Source organism: Panthera leo, chromosome A1 (assembly GCF_018350215.1).
Source record: "Panthera leo isolate Ple1 chromosome A1, P.leo_Ple1_pat1.1, whole genome shotgun sequence".
Taxonomy (NCBI): Eukaryota; Metazoa; Chordata; class Mammalia; order Carnivora; family Felidae; genus Panthera; species Panthera leo.
The window spans coordinates 171,871,360-171,887,333 of record NC_056679.1 but is presented as its reverse complement, the minus strand read 5'-3'; the positions used below and the strand labels follow the sequence as shown (position 1 = coordinate 171,887,333).

Here is a 15,974-nt window from a genome sequence, read left to right as displayed (position 1 = left end):
GGTAAGAGGTTAGTATTTCAGAAAAAGGAACAGCATGATCAAAGTTCAGAGGTTAGAAAAATGATGTATATTTGGGAAAACAGATAGCAATTTAATTTAGCTGAAATCCAGTGTAGAGGAATCAGGGAAAAGAGGGAAGTAAGAGCATAAATATGGTCTGGAACCACATTGTGGTTGGGTGACTTCATACTGTGAGGAAGAAGAGGTTTGGACAGAGTAGCTACAGAAATGGTATGATAACAAGCTTAAAAGGTAGGAGGCCATGTTGCTTTAACGTTTCTATTATAAACAATATCAGAAGTAGGTGATATACTGACATAGATTAAGTGATAATAAAACCAAAAATCTAAAAGTAGTTGGTGGAATATGATTTCAATACTCTTCAATGTTATGTTTATTTACCATATGAGTGACATTATACCCTATACTTTAAACAAATCTGGTACTCGAAAATCTGAATTTACCTAAAAAAGTAACCTTCATTCCCAAAAGTATAACTAACTTAAAAACAAAAACTACAAAACTTCAGCTTAAAAAAAATAAAGAACTGTGTGTACATATGCCTACAGTAGACAGAACAAGGGCCCCACGAAGATGTCCACATCCTAATCCCTTAAACCCATGAACGTGTTACTTTACATAGCTTAAGGGACTTTGATATGATTAAGTTAAGGATCTTGACATGGGGAGATTTTCCTGATATAGGTGGACCTAAGGTAATCACAAGGGCTCTTCTAAGGGGACAGAAGGGTCAGAGTCAGAAAAGCATATGTGACAACAGAAACAAAGGGTCAGAGTCAGAGAGAGATTTAATATGCTGCTGACAATGAAGACAGAAGAAGGGGCTACAAGCCAATAGAGGTGGCCTCTAGAAGCTAGAAAAAAAGGAAATGGATTCTCCCCCGTAGCCTCTGGAAGAAATGCAGTACTGCTGCTATTTTAATTTTGAACCAGTGAAAACCATTTTAGACTTCTGTCCTCTAGGGCTGTAAGATAATAAATGTGTGGTCTCAAACCACCAAATTTGTGGTAATTTGTTACAACAGCAAAAGGAAAAAATGCCCTATGATCCAGAGATCCCTCTCCTAGGAATAAATTCCACTGAAATTTCTCATTGGCCATGTAGTTTAAAACATATCTACAATTTCTTTGACCCTATTCCTTCAAAAGGTAGAGCTTAATTTATCTTCCCTGTGTGAGCTAGACTTAATGACTCACTTCTAATAAAGAAAATATGGTAGCGGTGTGACTTTTGAAACTATGTCTTAGATGGATTACTTCTTGATCTTTCTTTCTGGGATCAAGGGAAAAAGCCAGCTGCCCTGTCAAGAAGATACTCAAGCTGCTCCATGGAGAGGCCTATGGCAAAGAACTGAGGCCTCTTGCCAAAAGTCAAGAGAAACAGGCTATGTGAGATCCATCTTGGAAGTGGATTCTCCAGTTGAGTCAAACCTTCAGATGACTGTAGCCCTGGCTGACATCTTGACCGCAACTTCATGAGATTGTAAGCCAGACTACACTTTGAATTTCTGCTCCACAGAAACTCTAAAATAATAAATATTTGCTGTTTAAGCCATTAAGATTTGCAGTAACTTTTTATGCAGTATGAAACGAACATAGTCTATAAAGAGTCATGTAGTAGGATGTACAACGTAGCAGTGTGTGTGGTAAAAAGAGATTTGGAAAAAACCTAGGACCCTCCCAGAGGACTAATGATAGATACTACATAACACTATACAGAAGAGTTAGCACAAAAAACTACACAGACATAAAATATGTAGATCTTAAAAACAGTATTGAATTAAAAATGTTCAAAAATTATGTAAATTAAAAAACAAATTTGGGTACATACCCCAAAGGAATGAAAGCAGGGACTCAGAGATTATTTGTACACCAACCTTCCCAGCAACATTATTCACAATACCTGAAGATGGAAGAAAACCGAGTCCACCCACAGATGAATGGATACACAAAATGTGGTATACATACAATATTATTCAGCCTTAAAAAGTTAGGGAGTTACGACACATGCTAACTATTTCACAAGAACTGATGCATGTTTAAGAACACATTTGAATGAGTGCGTAAAAAGGGAGTGGGTGTAGGGTGTGGGAATAAAGGGGATAAGGCTTGCCCTATATGGATTGATGATGTCATGATTTGATTTACAAAAAATAATTTTTGAGAACGTATCTTTTACATAATATGTGAGAAGCCACCTATACCAAAATAAGAGCTGGTGTACCTTTCCTTCTAGAAGCTGACCCTACAGAAATCAAGAACCACAGATTATTGACTATTAGAACTAGAAGATCTAGAAATCATTTCATCCAACCATCTCACTTTATAGTCAAGACACTTAATATTTGAAAGTAATTTACTTTTCAGAATCATCTGTGATTCCAATCAGATTTTATAAAGCATGGTGTTTCAAATCGCAAACTACCAATTTCTCTAAATTAGAAGATACTTTAGGTGATATAAACCCTTAAAGATCCTAGGAGTAGCCAAAGCAATCAGTCTTTAACTAGCAATGACATTTCACTTAGTTCTTTTTTGGAGGTAAGTTTCCATGTTTTATTTGATTCTCCAGCACATTTTACAGGTCTGGCATTTTAATAGGTACTCAAATATGTAGTGAATGTACTCCCTTGAGTACTATTCATCTTCTCTATATCAAAGTGCTCTATCTCATCTTGTGGGCTAAGTAATATTCCACTCAGATTTGAAAGAAAGAAAGAAAGAAAGAGAGAAAGAAAGAAGGTGGAGCGGGAAGGGGGAAGGTCAAAATTAAGAAATTAAGGATAACATTTAATATAAAAAGACTGGTTACATTATGTGTAATTAATGACAGTAAAAAATAGAGAAAAATGATAGGACAAAAATCCACACAGCGTCAATAAATAGCTTTGATTCAGTTCTCGGGCATATTTATGAATATTTAACTTTTGAATTCCTTAAAGTTCAATTTCAAAGACCACAAAAATCAACAGTCCAGTCTTATGTTAGGTATTTCACACCACAAGAGGAAAGAAATTAACTTTTCTTAATTTAGTTATTTAATTCCAGAAAGTACTAAAATTTAATGTTATTCTATTTAAAAGTGTGCATATGATTAATGAGATGCTCTTAAAAAAAAAAAAAAAGGATGTTATGAATGTCATTATGAAAACTGCTGTCTCTCCATTTGCTTAGCTAGCAGATATTTTACAAAGCATTCTTCTATCATGGTTAGAAACTCAAAACCAAGTAAGATTTATTTTTCATTTAATGAATAATTTGTCAATGACATATTACTTTTCAAATAATTTCTATGACATACTATTCTGTATATTATGTAGTAAGAGATATTATGAAATATTTTATAGACCTATGCCCTTTATATCCTTTTACAATACATGACCTTGGATAAAGTCACAACATAGTTAAGAATACTCTTAACACTTTAAAATGAAAATAATGCTACACCGATGTATTTAAATAGTAAAATAAGATAATCATAAACTCCCAAAGACTATGCTAACTGAGGTTCAAAGAAATGACTGGTATTAGCTAGTAAATTTCATTTGCAACTTTAATGTGACATCTTTAATTCTAGCTGCAGTTTCCATCAGATTAAAAAAAGAGATCTTAAGGACTATTAACCCTGATATACATGATCAAATAATTCTTAAAGTAGAAATAATTGTTTAAATAAAGAACAAAATTGCTTTAATTTATCAGTGAAAACTTTACATAGTCTAATTTATTCAAGTCCAATTCCTTAATATGTTGAAAAAAAATTACTAAAACAAAATTACAGGTTCTCAGAAGACTTTCTACCACATAAGCACTATTTAAGAGACACTGTCCCTGATCCTCGAGGGCTTTACAAAGCCAATGCCATCCAGTTCAGGGACTAGGGAGGTGTGGCAGGCTGGCTGTCATAATATGCATAAAGATAAGGTATTTAAAATCATATTTAATCTGAAAACATGTTTTTAGCAAGAAAAAAGTAACTGCAATGAAAACACTCTGTATCAAGAGTATATCTTATGAGTGTTTACTAAACAAATAAATCTAAAAGAAAAACCTTGGTGCTTTAATTTAAAATATCTGCCTTTGGAGTTTATTCAATAGTATCTAAAAGTAACCAAAAGTAATATAAAATTACTTAATACAGATCTTAAATCTCAAGCCCATGAAAAATTTATCATTAATTTTTCATAAAGTAATTCACATTATAGTGATTTATTCTCGAACAACCTAGTTGATGGCATAAAGCTACACTAACAAAGGAAAAGAGCCACACTGCTTCATACATAATTTATTAACATTTCCTATAGGATTTACGTTACAGGAAAGAATTTGAACATCTCTTGTATGATGTAGAATCAAGTGTCTGATACATCCCACTGCCAAAACATTCACAGCCTGGTATTTTTCCTACTTTAAAAAATTAAGTATTTTTTTTTTTCTCCTATTCAGTTTACAATTATAAACTATGGCTTCTTGTAAAAGGAGTTCTACCACCAGCATTGCTGCAAGGTTTCTTATTCCTCTGCAGTTGTCTTTTCAGTCTAACAGAGGGAGAAGAGCACTGCTGCAGTCATCTACAAAATGCCACTACCATTTCGACTTGTAACTAACAAAGACGCTGGTATCTTTTTGCCACCCTATTCAGAGACTACTGTTCATTTAGATGTGTTGCAAAAGCAGGCACTTTGGTGACCAAAATTTCTCCAATCAACCAAAACCATCACTCAAGCTCTGCAGTATCTGCCTCCTCCCCTTCCTCCTCTGAAGTAGCCCTGTCCACTAGATTCACATCAGCCATCAGCAGCAGCTTTGTATCCCCTCTCTTGGCTACCACTGCATATGTCCTTGTGGCCAGGGAGGAAAAAAAAGCCTTTCAATGGGCTAGAGCTTTTGCTCCTCGCCATGAATATGTTCCATTCTTTGTTGTCCTCTACCCGTTTCCTTAGATACTGTTATTGCACTCTGTCAACAGGCATTATAAAAACAAAACCTCCTCTAGCTTCAAAAACAGCTTTCTCACCAGACTCCCCTTAAGACTCCTACCCCTCCCCCCTTCTTCCTCTTCTGTCAAAAACCCAGGATCAGAAGCACAGGAAATCCATCTCCTGTGCTGCAGTGGGGGGAAGGGGGGAGACGCCCCTGCCTCCTGGCTTGGCATGTGGCAATAGACCCTGTGCCAAGGAAAGGCCACCGGTTTCAGACAGTGCGAGGGAAAACCGCGTCCCCCTCCCCCCGCAGCAAGCAGGGCTATCGTGGCTCCAGCACTTACCCCATTTCCGAGCCCAGCAGCACCTCCATTCCGTCTCCAGTGACACCCAGGCGGGCTGCGCCAATACAGCCACATGTCGGTCACGTGAGCCCACGCCCAGCCAATCAGCAGGTCCCCGACGGGAATGAGGAGCGCCCTGGTCCGCATCCAGAGGATTACACAGCTGCTTCACGCTCGGTTTCCAGACCCGCACTCCGCACTCCGCAGTAGGGCACCAAGCCCCGCCCCACTGCCCGGCAGCCGAGCCCTAGCCCGCACCTAGTGCTGGTGGGTGCGCCCATATCGCGCCTTTCCCCGGCAACCCACAGAAGCCAAGGAAGCTGACTAGCATAATAGGTTGGGGTGGGGGAGGTTCACAGGGCAGAAAGATTAACATGAGATGCTGGAGGTAGGTGGGTGAATAATAAATTACATCTCATTTGCTAAGATTTACATTACTTGCAGCACAGAGGAAAAGAATTCTATTAAATATATTACAATGAATCACTTCACATTACAAGTCACTTGTGATTTGTTAAAAATACAGTTACTACAAAAGCTATGATGGCAGCATAGAGTGGTTGAGATCAATCATGGAGTTACAGGGTCCGGAATGAATCTGCTCCTGCCACTTACTAAATGGGTGGACTATAGTCACTTAAAGGCTTAGTGTTTCAGTTTCCCCTACAAAATGGGAGAAGTATATACATGATGCAGTATTTACAGCAGTCCCTGACACAGTTAAGTGCTGTTAGCTTCTACTAACCTGAGTGGAAATTCTATATTTCATTTAGAAAAAAAAATTTTTTTTTTTTTACATTTTTATGTATTTTTGAGAGACAGAGCACAAGTGGGGGAGGGGCAGAGGGAGAATGAGACACAGAATCCAAAGCAGGCTCTAGGCTCTGCGCTGTCAGCACAGAGCCCAATGCAGGGCTGAACCCACAAACCTTGAGATCATGACCTGAGCCGAAGTAAGACGCTCAACCGACTGAGCCACCCAGGCGCCCCTTCTATGTTTCATTTAAATCGAACCAAGTGAAGCTTAAATTACTTATTTTTAGAAGTTCAAAAGTTCGAAGGGCAAATTCAAATTGCCAAGAATTTAAAGTACATTTAAATTTTGGTTTAAATGGGGGGAGGAGACCAATTTCCATGATATATTTCAAATTTAAAAGGATATTTAACTTCAGATTTTTAAATGAAATATTATTTACTATCATCTTTTCTTAGTTTTTCAAATCAACAGCATCAAAAGCAGCAAGCTATTAAACAGCATATTTGGAGCATTTCCATTTTATTAAAAATTGTATGAATTAGAAAAATAATAGATACAGCAAAATGCTCATAGACACACAACCACTGTTCACAGTGGTCATCCTTGGAAAGTGGGATTATGGAGTTATTTCTTTTTCCTTTGTGCTTTTGAATATTTTTCTCTTTGTGTTTATCTTATAATGCCATACATGTATATACATATGTATATATACATACATATATAGCAAATATATATATATACACACCATATCTATATATGCCATATATAATGCCATACATAATATATATATTTAGAGGCAAATAATACCCTCTAAATATTGTTGGATGAACACATGAACACTGACCACATATTACTAGTAATTACAAAAATTATATATTAAAAGTTTAAATATATTTAGAAATAATTTCTCTTCATATTTGAAATAAAGGAAACATGTGAATCAATTTGATTCTATCTCAAATATCCCTTTCGTCAGGATGACTTAGTTTTACAAAAGGCTTTCAATCTCTTACCGAAAGTGCATGATTCACTGAACAAGACTTAATTATTTATACAGTCATTGAGTATTTGTGACAAATCCAGAATAGATAATTCCTCATAAGGCCTAAACTTCTGGAAAGAAAAAGTACCCTTCAAAACAAAGAATACATTTTAGAAGCTCCTAAAAATAACTTCTTAGTATCTTAAGAAACAATTCTATTACTCTTGACTCAGACTATGATTCAAGCTCTTATTGAGTAAATCAGTTTGTAGCCAAAACATTTGTCTAAATTTTTACTGTTATGTATTGCACAAGTCAGAGATTCAAATGACAAAATTCTGAAGAAAGTTCTGACCATTACATGTTCAATACTCATGATAATTTAAATCTAAAAGCAAGCCAATGTAAAAACTTCACATTTTACAATAATGTCAGTGAAACATTAATTGGATGTAATGTCAGTGAAACATTACCAGTTTGCATGTATCTCAGAATACAGCTCCTGCCATCCCTATTTAAATAAAAATGTTAGCATTTACAGTACATATATATGTTTGCACTAAAAATATTTTCTGATTAAAGTGAAATACTAACAACAAATTGTATGTTAAGGCTATTAACGTGCTTGTACTCACAAAACATGCCCTTGGTTTCAAATATCTGTTCATTTATGATCAAATTTGACTGTTTTTAGTAAACGTTAGTAAGTAAATACTATAAATATGAACACATATTTCAGAAAACCTTCTGAACCTTCTGCAGCTTAAAAAAACTAATGACTAAATACAATGAATAGGATTAAAAAAAAATTTTTTTTAATGTTATTATTTATTTTTGAGACAGAGAGAGGCAGAGCATGAGCAGGGGAGGGGCAGAGAGAGAGAGGGAGACACAGAATCTGAAGCAGGTTCCAGGCTCTGAGCTGTCAGCACAGAGCCTGACACGGGGCTCAAACTCACGGACTGTGCAATCATGACCTGAGCTGAAGTTGGACGCTTAACCGACTGAGCCACCCAGGAGCCCCACGAATAGGATTTTTAATGTCTTAAATATTGCATTCCATTTTAACATAGACATGTTTGGGCTAATTTTAAGACTTGTGACTTCAAAAACTGATAAGAATATGGGCAACATTATTAACTAGTACAAAAGGAGTTAAAATTCGAGCTCCTTTCAGTTATCTTAATGGACTCTTATACTTTGTTAATATTTAACTTTCTTTTTACTGGGAGATTTCTATACTTTATAGTGAAATCGATTTATGCCTATGAAGATATCAAGTTTCTTTAAAAATAATAATTATGTATTGAAAAAGCACATGCTAGTGTAAATCCAAGTTCTCCAGATGATAAGCCATCAAATAAAGCTGATATTCATTTAGAAACCTCTGGTCTTTAGATTTATATTGGGTTATAGCAAGACAAAGTGAAAGAGAATAAAATGAGACCAATCTCATAGGCCATATTGGCTATGAAGATCACTTCTCCCATATTTTCTATATTTTTCACAGAATCTGGGAAGGAGCTGAACTGTTGCAATGGCAATGGGATTTTTAGTGATGTACAAACTAAATGGAAGATACAATCATAGTCTTCTACAAGCCAGACTTAATCTGCCTCAAGAGGCAAAAGTTTCCAAAAGAAATCTGCCTAGCACCAACATTACAAGCTTAAGTAGTTTTTCTACCTCCAGTCTTTCTTTTCTTTAACTGGCAAACACCAAAACAGTTTTTTATACCCCTGCTCAAAGAATATTTCATGGCTTTCTACCGCTGACAGTGGAACTGAGTCAGTTTGGAGTTTAATCATGGAGTGCCCTGAATGGCATATCAATTCATTAGTTTTCCTACACTGATAGTCTTCTACTTGTATTAAATTTCCTATGGCTGCCATAACAAATTACCACAAAGGCCATGGCTTAAAACAACAAAATTTATTATCTCACAGTTTTGCTGTTCAGAAGTCCGAAATGGGTCTCATTCTAAGCTAAAATCAAGGTATCTACAGGGCTGCATTCCTTTCTGGAAGCTCTAAGGGAGAATTTGTTTTCTTGTCCTTTCCAGCATCTAGAGACCAAATTCCTTGGTTCAAGGCCTCCTTCCTTCATCTTTTTTTTTTTTTAATTTTTTTTTTTTAACGTTTATTTATTTTTGAGACAGAGAGAGACAGAGCATGAACAGGGAGGGGCAGAGAGAGAGGGGGAAACACAGAATCTGAAACAGGCTCCGGGCTCTGAGCGGTCAGCACAGAGCCCGACGCGGGGCTTGAACTCACGGGCCGCGAGATCATGAGCTGGGCGGAAGTCGGATGCTTAACCCACCGAGCCACTCAGGCTCCCCTCCTTCCTTCATCTTCAAAGCTAGCAACAGTGGAGTCTTCAATTTGCAGCACTCTGATCTTGCTTCTGTTGTCATCATCTCTTTCTTTGGCTCTTGTTCTACTTCCCTCTTACACTTTTATTATTATTTAAAAAAAATTTTTTTAAATCTTTATTTGTGAGAGAGAAAGAGAGAGGGAAAGGGAGAGGGAGGGAGGGAGAGAGGGAGAGAGGGAGGGAGGGAGGGAGAGAGGGAGAGAGGGAGAGAGGGAGGGAGGGAGAGAGGGAGAGAGGGAGAGAGGGGGAGAGAGAGAGAGAGAGAATGAACAAGCCGGGGATGAACAGAGAGAGAGGGAGACACAGAATCTGAAGCAGGCTCCAGGCTCTGAGTGGTCAGCACAGAGCCCAAAGCGGGGCTCAAACTCATGAACTGCAAGACCATGACCTCAGCCAAAGATGGATGCTTCATTGACTGAGACACCCAGGGGCCCATTCCCTCTTACACTTTTAAAGATTCATCTCAAGGACCCTTAAATAGGTCCACCTCAGCAATCCAGGATAATCTCCCTATTTTCAGGTTACCTCATTATCAACTATTCCATCTGCAACCTTAATTCCCCTTTGTCACATCATTATTCTGCCTATCACACTACAGCTTAACTTTATTTCAGAACCTGCATCCTAATAATAGTCCAATTAAACTATTTTATAGAACCATTTAAGGATTAAATGGGCAATTTTGGACAGATTTTATAAACTACAAAATACTTTTTTAAAGTAAAGGATTACTAATTGCTCTATTGGTCCAAATCAAAGTTCATCTTCAACATACATTTCCATGAAGTAATCTACCATCCCATCTTGAATCAATTCACCCTCCTCTTCTCTCTATTGTTACTACCTCTTTTATGGCACAAACGCATTTTGTACCTTTGTGTGCACGTTTCCTTTCCTATTCCTGACTATAATAATCTTTAAAAAATTTGTTTAATGTTTGTTTATTTTTGAGAGAGACAGAATGCAAGCAGGGGAGGGGCAGAGAAAGAGGGAGACCCAAAATCTGAAGCAGGCTCCAGTCTCTGAACTGTCAGCACAGAGCCCGACATGAGGCCTGAACCCACGAGATGTGAGATCATGACCTGAGCCGAAGTCGGCTGCTTAACTGATTGAGCCACCCAGGCGCCCCATGACTATAATAATCTTGAGGGAAGAGTCATACTTGATTTTATCTAGCATGTTTCATGGTGTGTAGCACAATATTTTGTGCATTATAGGTATTTATTAAATATTAGTATAAGGAATGATTCAAAATTAATCTCCAGGGGTGCCTGGGTGGCTCAGTTGGTTAAGCGTCCGACTCTTGATGTTGACTCAGGTCATGATCTCATGGTTTCGTGAGTTCAAGTCCCACATCGGGCTCTGTGCTGACAGCGTGAAGCCTGCCTGGGATTCTCTCTCTCCTCTCTCCCTCTGCCCCTCCCCTACTGGTGCTGTCTCTCTCTCTCTCTCTCTCAAAATAAATAAACATTTAAAAATAAATAAATAAGACTGATCTCCAAAGGTATCCAATGCAGATGCTCTCATGGAATAAAAGTAGAACAAATACTGAATAATGAATATTATTGCAAAATAACTTTCTAAGAGGAAACAGAATGCTTTAAATAAAAACCCTGGGCCCTGTAGATGGGAAAAATGCGATGCAGCCTTGGGACCAAATTTTTAAGGTTAGGTGGCGGCACACTAAGAATCACTTTAGGAGCTTCAAGAAGTTTTCAAACACCATTAAATCAGAATCTCTAAGAATGAAGCCCAGGCATTAGTATGTGCTGCCAGGATTAAGTACGAAGCAGTTTCCTAGCTTCAGCTGCCAAAGTTCCCACTGTACTACGGGAGGGAGGCCATTTTGAAATGCCTTTTCATTTAGAGTGCTATACAGCTTGAGGCATCTGCTTAGAGAAGAAAAAACTTCTTCCTGTCAAAAAGCTCTCTAGGCCTATATTAGCAGTTAAGATGAGAAAAAATATGTAGAACCAATAAATATACAGAAAATGTTCTACTACATTAAGGAAGCAAAGAAATAAAAGCAAGAATATCATTTTCACCTATCTTATTCAATAGGTGAAACTTAAAATAATATTGTGGGTCAGTAAGGATACATGAAAATAAGCAGCAGTTTCAAAAGTCCTTAAATACTATGTTTAAAATGCTCATACTGAAGTAAGCCCAGTTAAAAGAAATTATCCTACATACAGATACATGCACAAAGAATTATATTCAAAGACACTCAGTGTTGTTCACACTAGGGAAATGTTAACAAACAGCCTCAATGATTGAAACAAATGTTTGGTTCATTATACTTATGTTACAGTTAAAGAGAATTAAAATTATGTCGGATATACAAGTGCATAAAAAGGGATAAAATACTTAGGAATAAATTTAACCAAACAGATGAAAGATCTGTACACTGAAAACAATAAGATACTGATGAAAGATATTAAAGACACAAGTAAATGCAGACACTCCATGTTTATAGAATGGAAGAATTAATATTGTTAAAATGTCCACACTACCCAAAGCAATCTACAGATTTAACACAATCCCCATCAAAATTCCAGTGGCATTTTTCAAACAAACAGAACAAATAATCCTAATATTTGAGTAAAACCACAAAAGACCCTGAGTAGTCAAAGCAATCCTGAGACAGAACAAAGCTGGAGGCACCACACTTCCCGATTTCAAACTATGTTGCAAAGCTATAATAATGACAACAGTTTGCTTTTGGCATAAAAAAAGACACAGGGATGCCTGGCTGGCTCAGTCAGTAGAGCATACACTCTTGATCTCAGGGTTGTGAGTTCTAGCCCCATGATGGATATAGAGATTACCTTAAAAAAACAAAAAACAAAACAAAACAAAGAAAAGACACATAGATCAATGGAACAGAATAGAGAAAAATGTGTATATGGTCAGTTAATTTATAACAAAGGAGCCAAGAATATAAAATGGGAAAAGGACAGTACCTTTAACAAATGGTGCTGGCAAAACTGGACAGCCACATGCCAAAGAATGCCCTATTTTGCACCACACACAAAAGTCAACTCAAAATGGATTAAAGACTTAAATTAAGACCTGAAAGCATAAAACTCCTAGAAGGAAACATATAGGAGGTAGGTTACCTGACACCGGTCTTAGCAATGACTTTCTGGATTTGAAACCAAAAGCAAAAGGAAACAACTGGGACTACATCACACTAACAAGCTTCTGCACAGCAAAAGCAACTATCAACAAAATGAGGGGTGTCTGCGGTGGCTCAGTCAGTTAAGTGTCCGACTCTGGTTCTGGTCATGATCTCACAGTTCATGAGTTTGATTCCCGCGTTGGGTTCTGTGCTGACAGTTCAGAGCCTGAAGCCTGCTTAGAATTGTGTCTCCCTTTCTCTGCCCCTCCCAGATTCGTGCTCTGTCTCTGTCTCTCTCAAAAATAAACATTTAAGGGGTGCCTGGGTGGCTCAGTCGGTTAAGCATCCAACTTCGGCTCAGGTCATGATCTTGTGGTCCGTGAGTTTGAGCCCCGCGTTGGGCTCTGTGCTGACAGCTCAGAGCCTGGAGCCTGTTTCAGATTCTGTGTCTCCCTCTCTCTCTGACCCTCCCCCGTCATGCTGTCTCTCCCTGTCTCAAAAATAAATAAACATTAAAAAAAATTTTTTTTTAAATAAAAAAAAAATAAAAATAAACATTAAAAAATTAAAAAATATATATTATTCAACCATGAGAAAGAAGGAAATTTTGCCATTTGCAACAATATGGATGGACCTTGAGGGCATTATGCTAAGTGAAATAATCCAGACAGAGAAAGACAACTACTGCTTGGTATCACTTATAGGTGGAGTCTAAACAAAAAGCCAAACTCATAGAAAATAAAAAATAAAATGTCACAGAAGATAATTATGTAATATATAAACACATAATTTATATAATATTAGTGAAAGTGTAGAGTATTGTATGTTTAAGATGATACCAACTAGCTTTTTTTTTTTTTTTTTTTTTTAAAGAAGAATGATATATGTGCACAGATAAACCAAAATATGTCTCCTCCCTGGGTATAGGATTTTAGAAATTCTAATTTTTCTGAATTTTGTAAAATTTCCATAATGTAACACACATTTCAATATATATTATCTGTAATTTCTTTTTAAAGTTAAATACTTCTAAGTTGAACACAATTTGAAATCACATTTGAAGGAAAAAGAAATTAAATTAACATTTATTACTCATCTAACCTGTGTCCAGAAGCAGATTCAGATTTTGTGGGGACCAGAAGCAAATATAAATTGTGGGGGAACCTTCCTTAAGTACAAATTAATTCAAAATTGCTAGGGCTACAGCAAAAGGGCTTAGGAAGGGCCCATGCAATTAGGGCATTAACCTTCATTAGTTTCATGATAAATTTGCTTCCAAATCAATAGCAGACATTACATTAGGCAAATACATATAATGTCATCTAATCCTAATAAAACCTCTGAAGAAATTGTTTTTTAAATCACTATTCACAAACACACAGAATTGAGGCTTAAAGCAATTTAAAGACTCATCCAAGTGCACACAACACTGAAGTGGCAGTCTGACTCCTAAGCCAATGTTGATCAAACTGCTCACCTTTCAGGTCTCATGAACACTTCCCTACACTAAATCATATCTAAGTATGTTATCTCCCAGAGCAGCTTGTACTTCTCGTTTAGAACCTCATGTCTCATAAAAAGTTACTTGTTCAAGTATAATCCTGATGATTATTGCAGCACCTGGCTGTGCAGAAGGTGCTCAATAAATATTTATTATATGAATACATTTTTAATAATCAGAATAAGTGAAAATGAGAAGACTCAAAATAGTTTTGAAAATGTCTATTTGGAATCTACAATAAATCCCCTTCACCCATATCAGTGAGTAACCACAGATTTCTCTATTAGATACCTAGGACAAAATTTCTTTAAATGCAGAAGACATTTCTGTATTAATTTCATTAAATAAAGAGAAACATAGTTTGGAGTTGTTTTATGGGGGTATGGCAAATACAAGCAGTGCGTGGTAGTAGGCACATCAGTAAAGGCAAACAAACAAACAAACAAACAAACAAACCAACCAAGAAAGAAAAACTATGAATAACTTAATCATGGTTACTCTGAGTTAATTCTGCTTCACTGTCCTTGTACCATTTAAAATATGTTAACTATGTATTAGGTTAAACATGCCCTGTTGTTACTCTAGGGAGTATGCTACATTACATGGTAAAAAGGACTTCGCAGATATAACTGAGGTTATTAATTGGCTGATTTTAAAATTGGGAGATGTAACTGGAATTAAAATAAAAACTGAAAAAAAATAGGGAGATTATCCTGGGTGGGTGCAACGTAAACAAATGATCCCTCAAAAGCTTCAACGTGGTTAATGACTTCCCAAAGAAATTAGAATAGAATTTCAAATTCCTCACCTTGGTTTATAAAACTGCATAATCTAGCTTTTGTCCTCATTCCCACTCTCCTCTTCTGCCTTGCCCTTTCGTCACTCTTTCTTATGCTTTTGTACTGCCTTTCCTTTAGCCTCAAGAACTCTGCTTCCAAATCTTCAAATGACTGCTCCATCGTTATCATTCAGATCTTGGCATAAATGTCACATCTTCAAAGAGACCTTCCATGGTTACCTTATCAACATTGGTACCGTCCTTAAACTTTCTACCACATAATCTTGTTTTGTCCTCAAATCATTTTAAGATCTGAAAGGCTCTATCTATGTACCTATTTATCTATTTATTTTTGTCTCCCACATTGTTTACCAAAGTAGAAAATAAATTCCATGAGGACAGGAACCTAGATTCTTGTGCACTGCTGTTTCCTTCACACCTGGAACAGTGCTTCGTGCACAGTATGCATCAATACATACTCCTGAATGTATGAATGTAGATGATATAAAGATGAATTAGGCATTAATTTAGAATCAAGTAGGGGACCTAAAACATTTACAACAAAAGTTTTAATACAAGGCAACATCTGTATCAAAGGATGAGAGATTAGATGATTTCTGGCTAGATGATCAAGAAAAATTTCAGACAGAAAATAGCAACAGAACTAGCCTTGAAAGGTATTTAGGAATTTTTCAAGACAAAGATTTTGATTTTGTCTGTTAGGTTAAAGAATTTAGACTTCATCTTATAGGTAAATGAAAATAAAGATGTTTCAAATAAGTTAGGATACACAATTAGAGACAAGATTCACAGAAGTTAATAGGACTAGTTTCTAGTTCCTACTCAAGAGGAGAAATAATCAGAAATTATATGCATGTTACTATTAGTTTATAGTTAAATGTAATGACCAAAGACTTTTTCAATTGGAAAATATAATGGTAGGGAAAAATATTAAATTTTATATTCTGTAAGAAACCTAACTTTGCTTTATTTGGTGTTATTTTAGCAATTTTGACAACACAGTTATTTATTAATTTTATGTTGTTAATAAAACAACAACAAAAAAACCCACAAGGTCACCTTTGGCAACCATTTTATCCAACTAACAAAATATAAAAATATTTGCATGTAAGTAGGGGATATTTTGTTTTCTAAATTCTTAACATGCCCTAATC

At 36.3% G+C, this 15,974-nt stretch overlaps 1 protein-coding gene across 5 annotated transcripts in view; it reads right to left on the bottom strand.

The window, feature by feature from the left end:
* The window catches only part of APC (APC regulator of WNT signaling pathway), a 149,042-nt gene that overhangs the window by 89,104 nt on the left and 43,964 nt on the right, over window positions 1-15,974 (bottom strand). Inside the window, exon 1 of one of the 5 annotated variants that reach the window (XM_042945226.1) lies at window positions 5,288-6,038. The exons of the other annotated variants lie outside the window; for them this stretch is intronic. The gene's annotated coding sequence lies outside the window, so the exon portion shown is untranslated. Of the gene's footprint in view, window positions 1-5,287; window positions 6,039-15,974 lie in introns of those variants that run through there. 5 annotated transcript variants of the gene reach the window in all.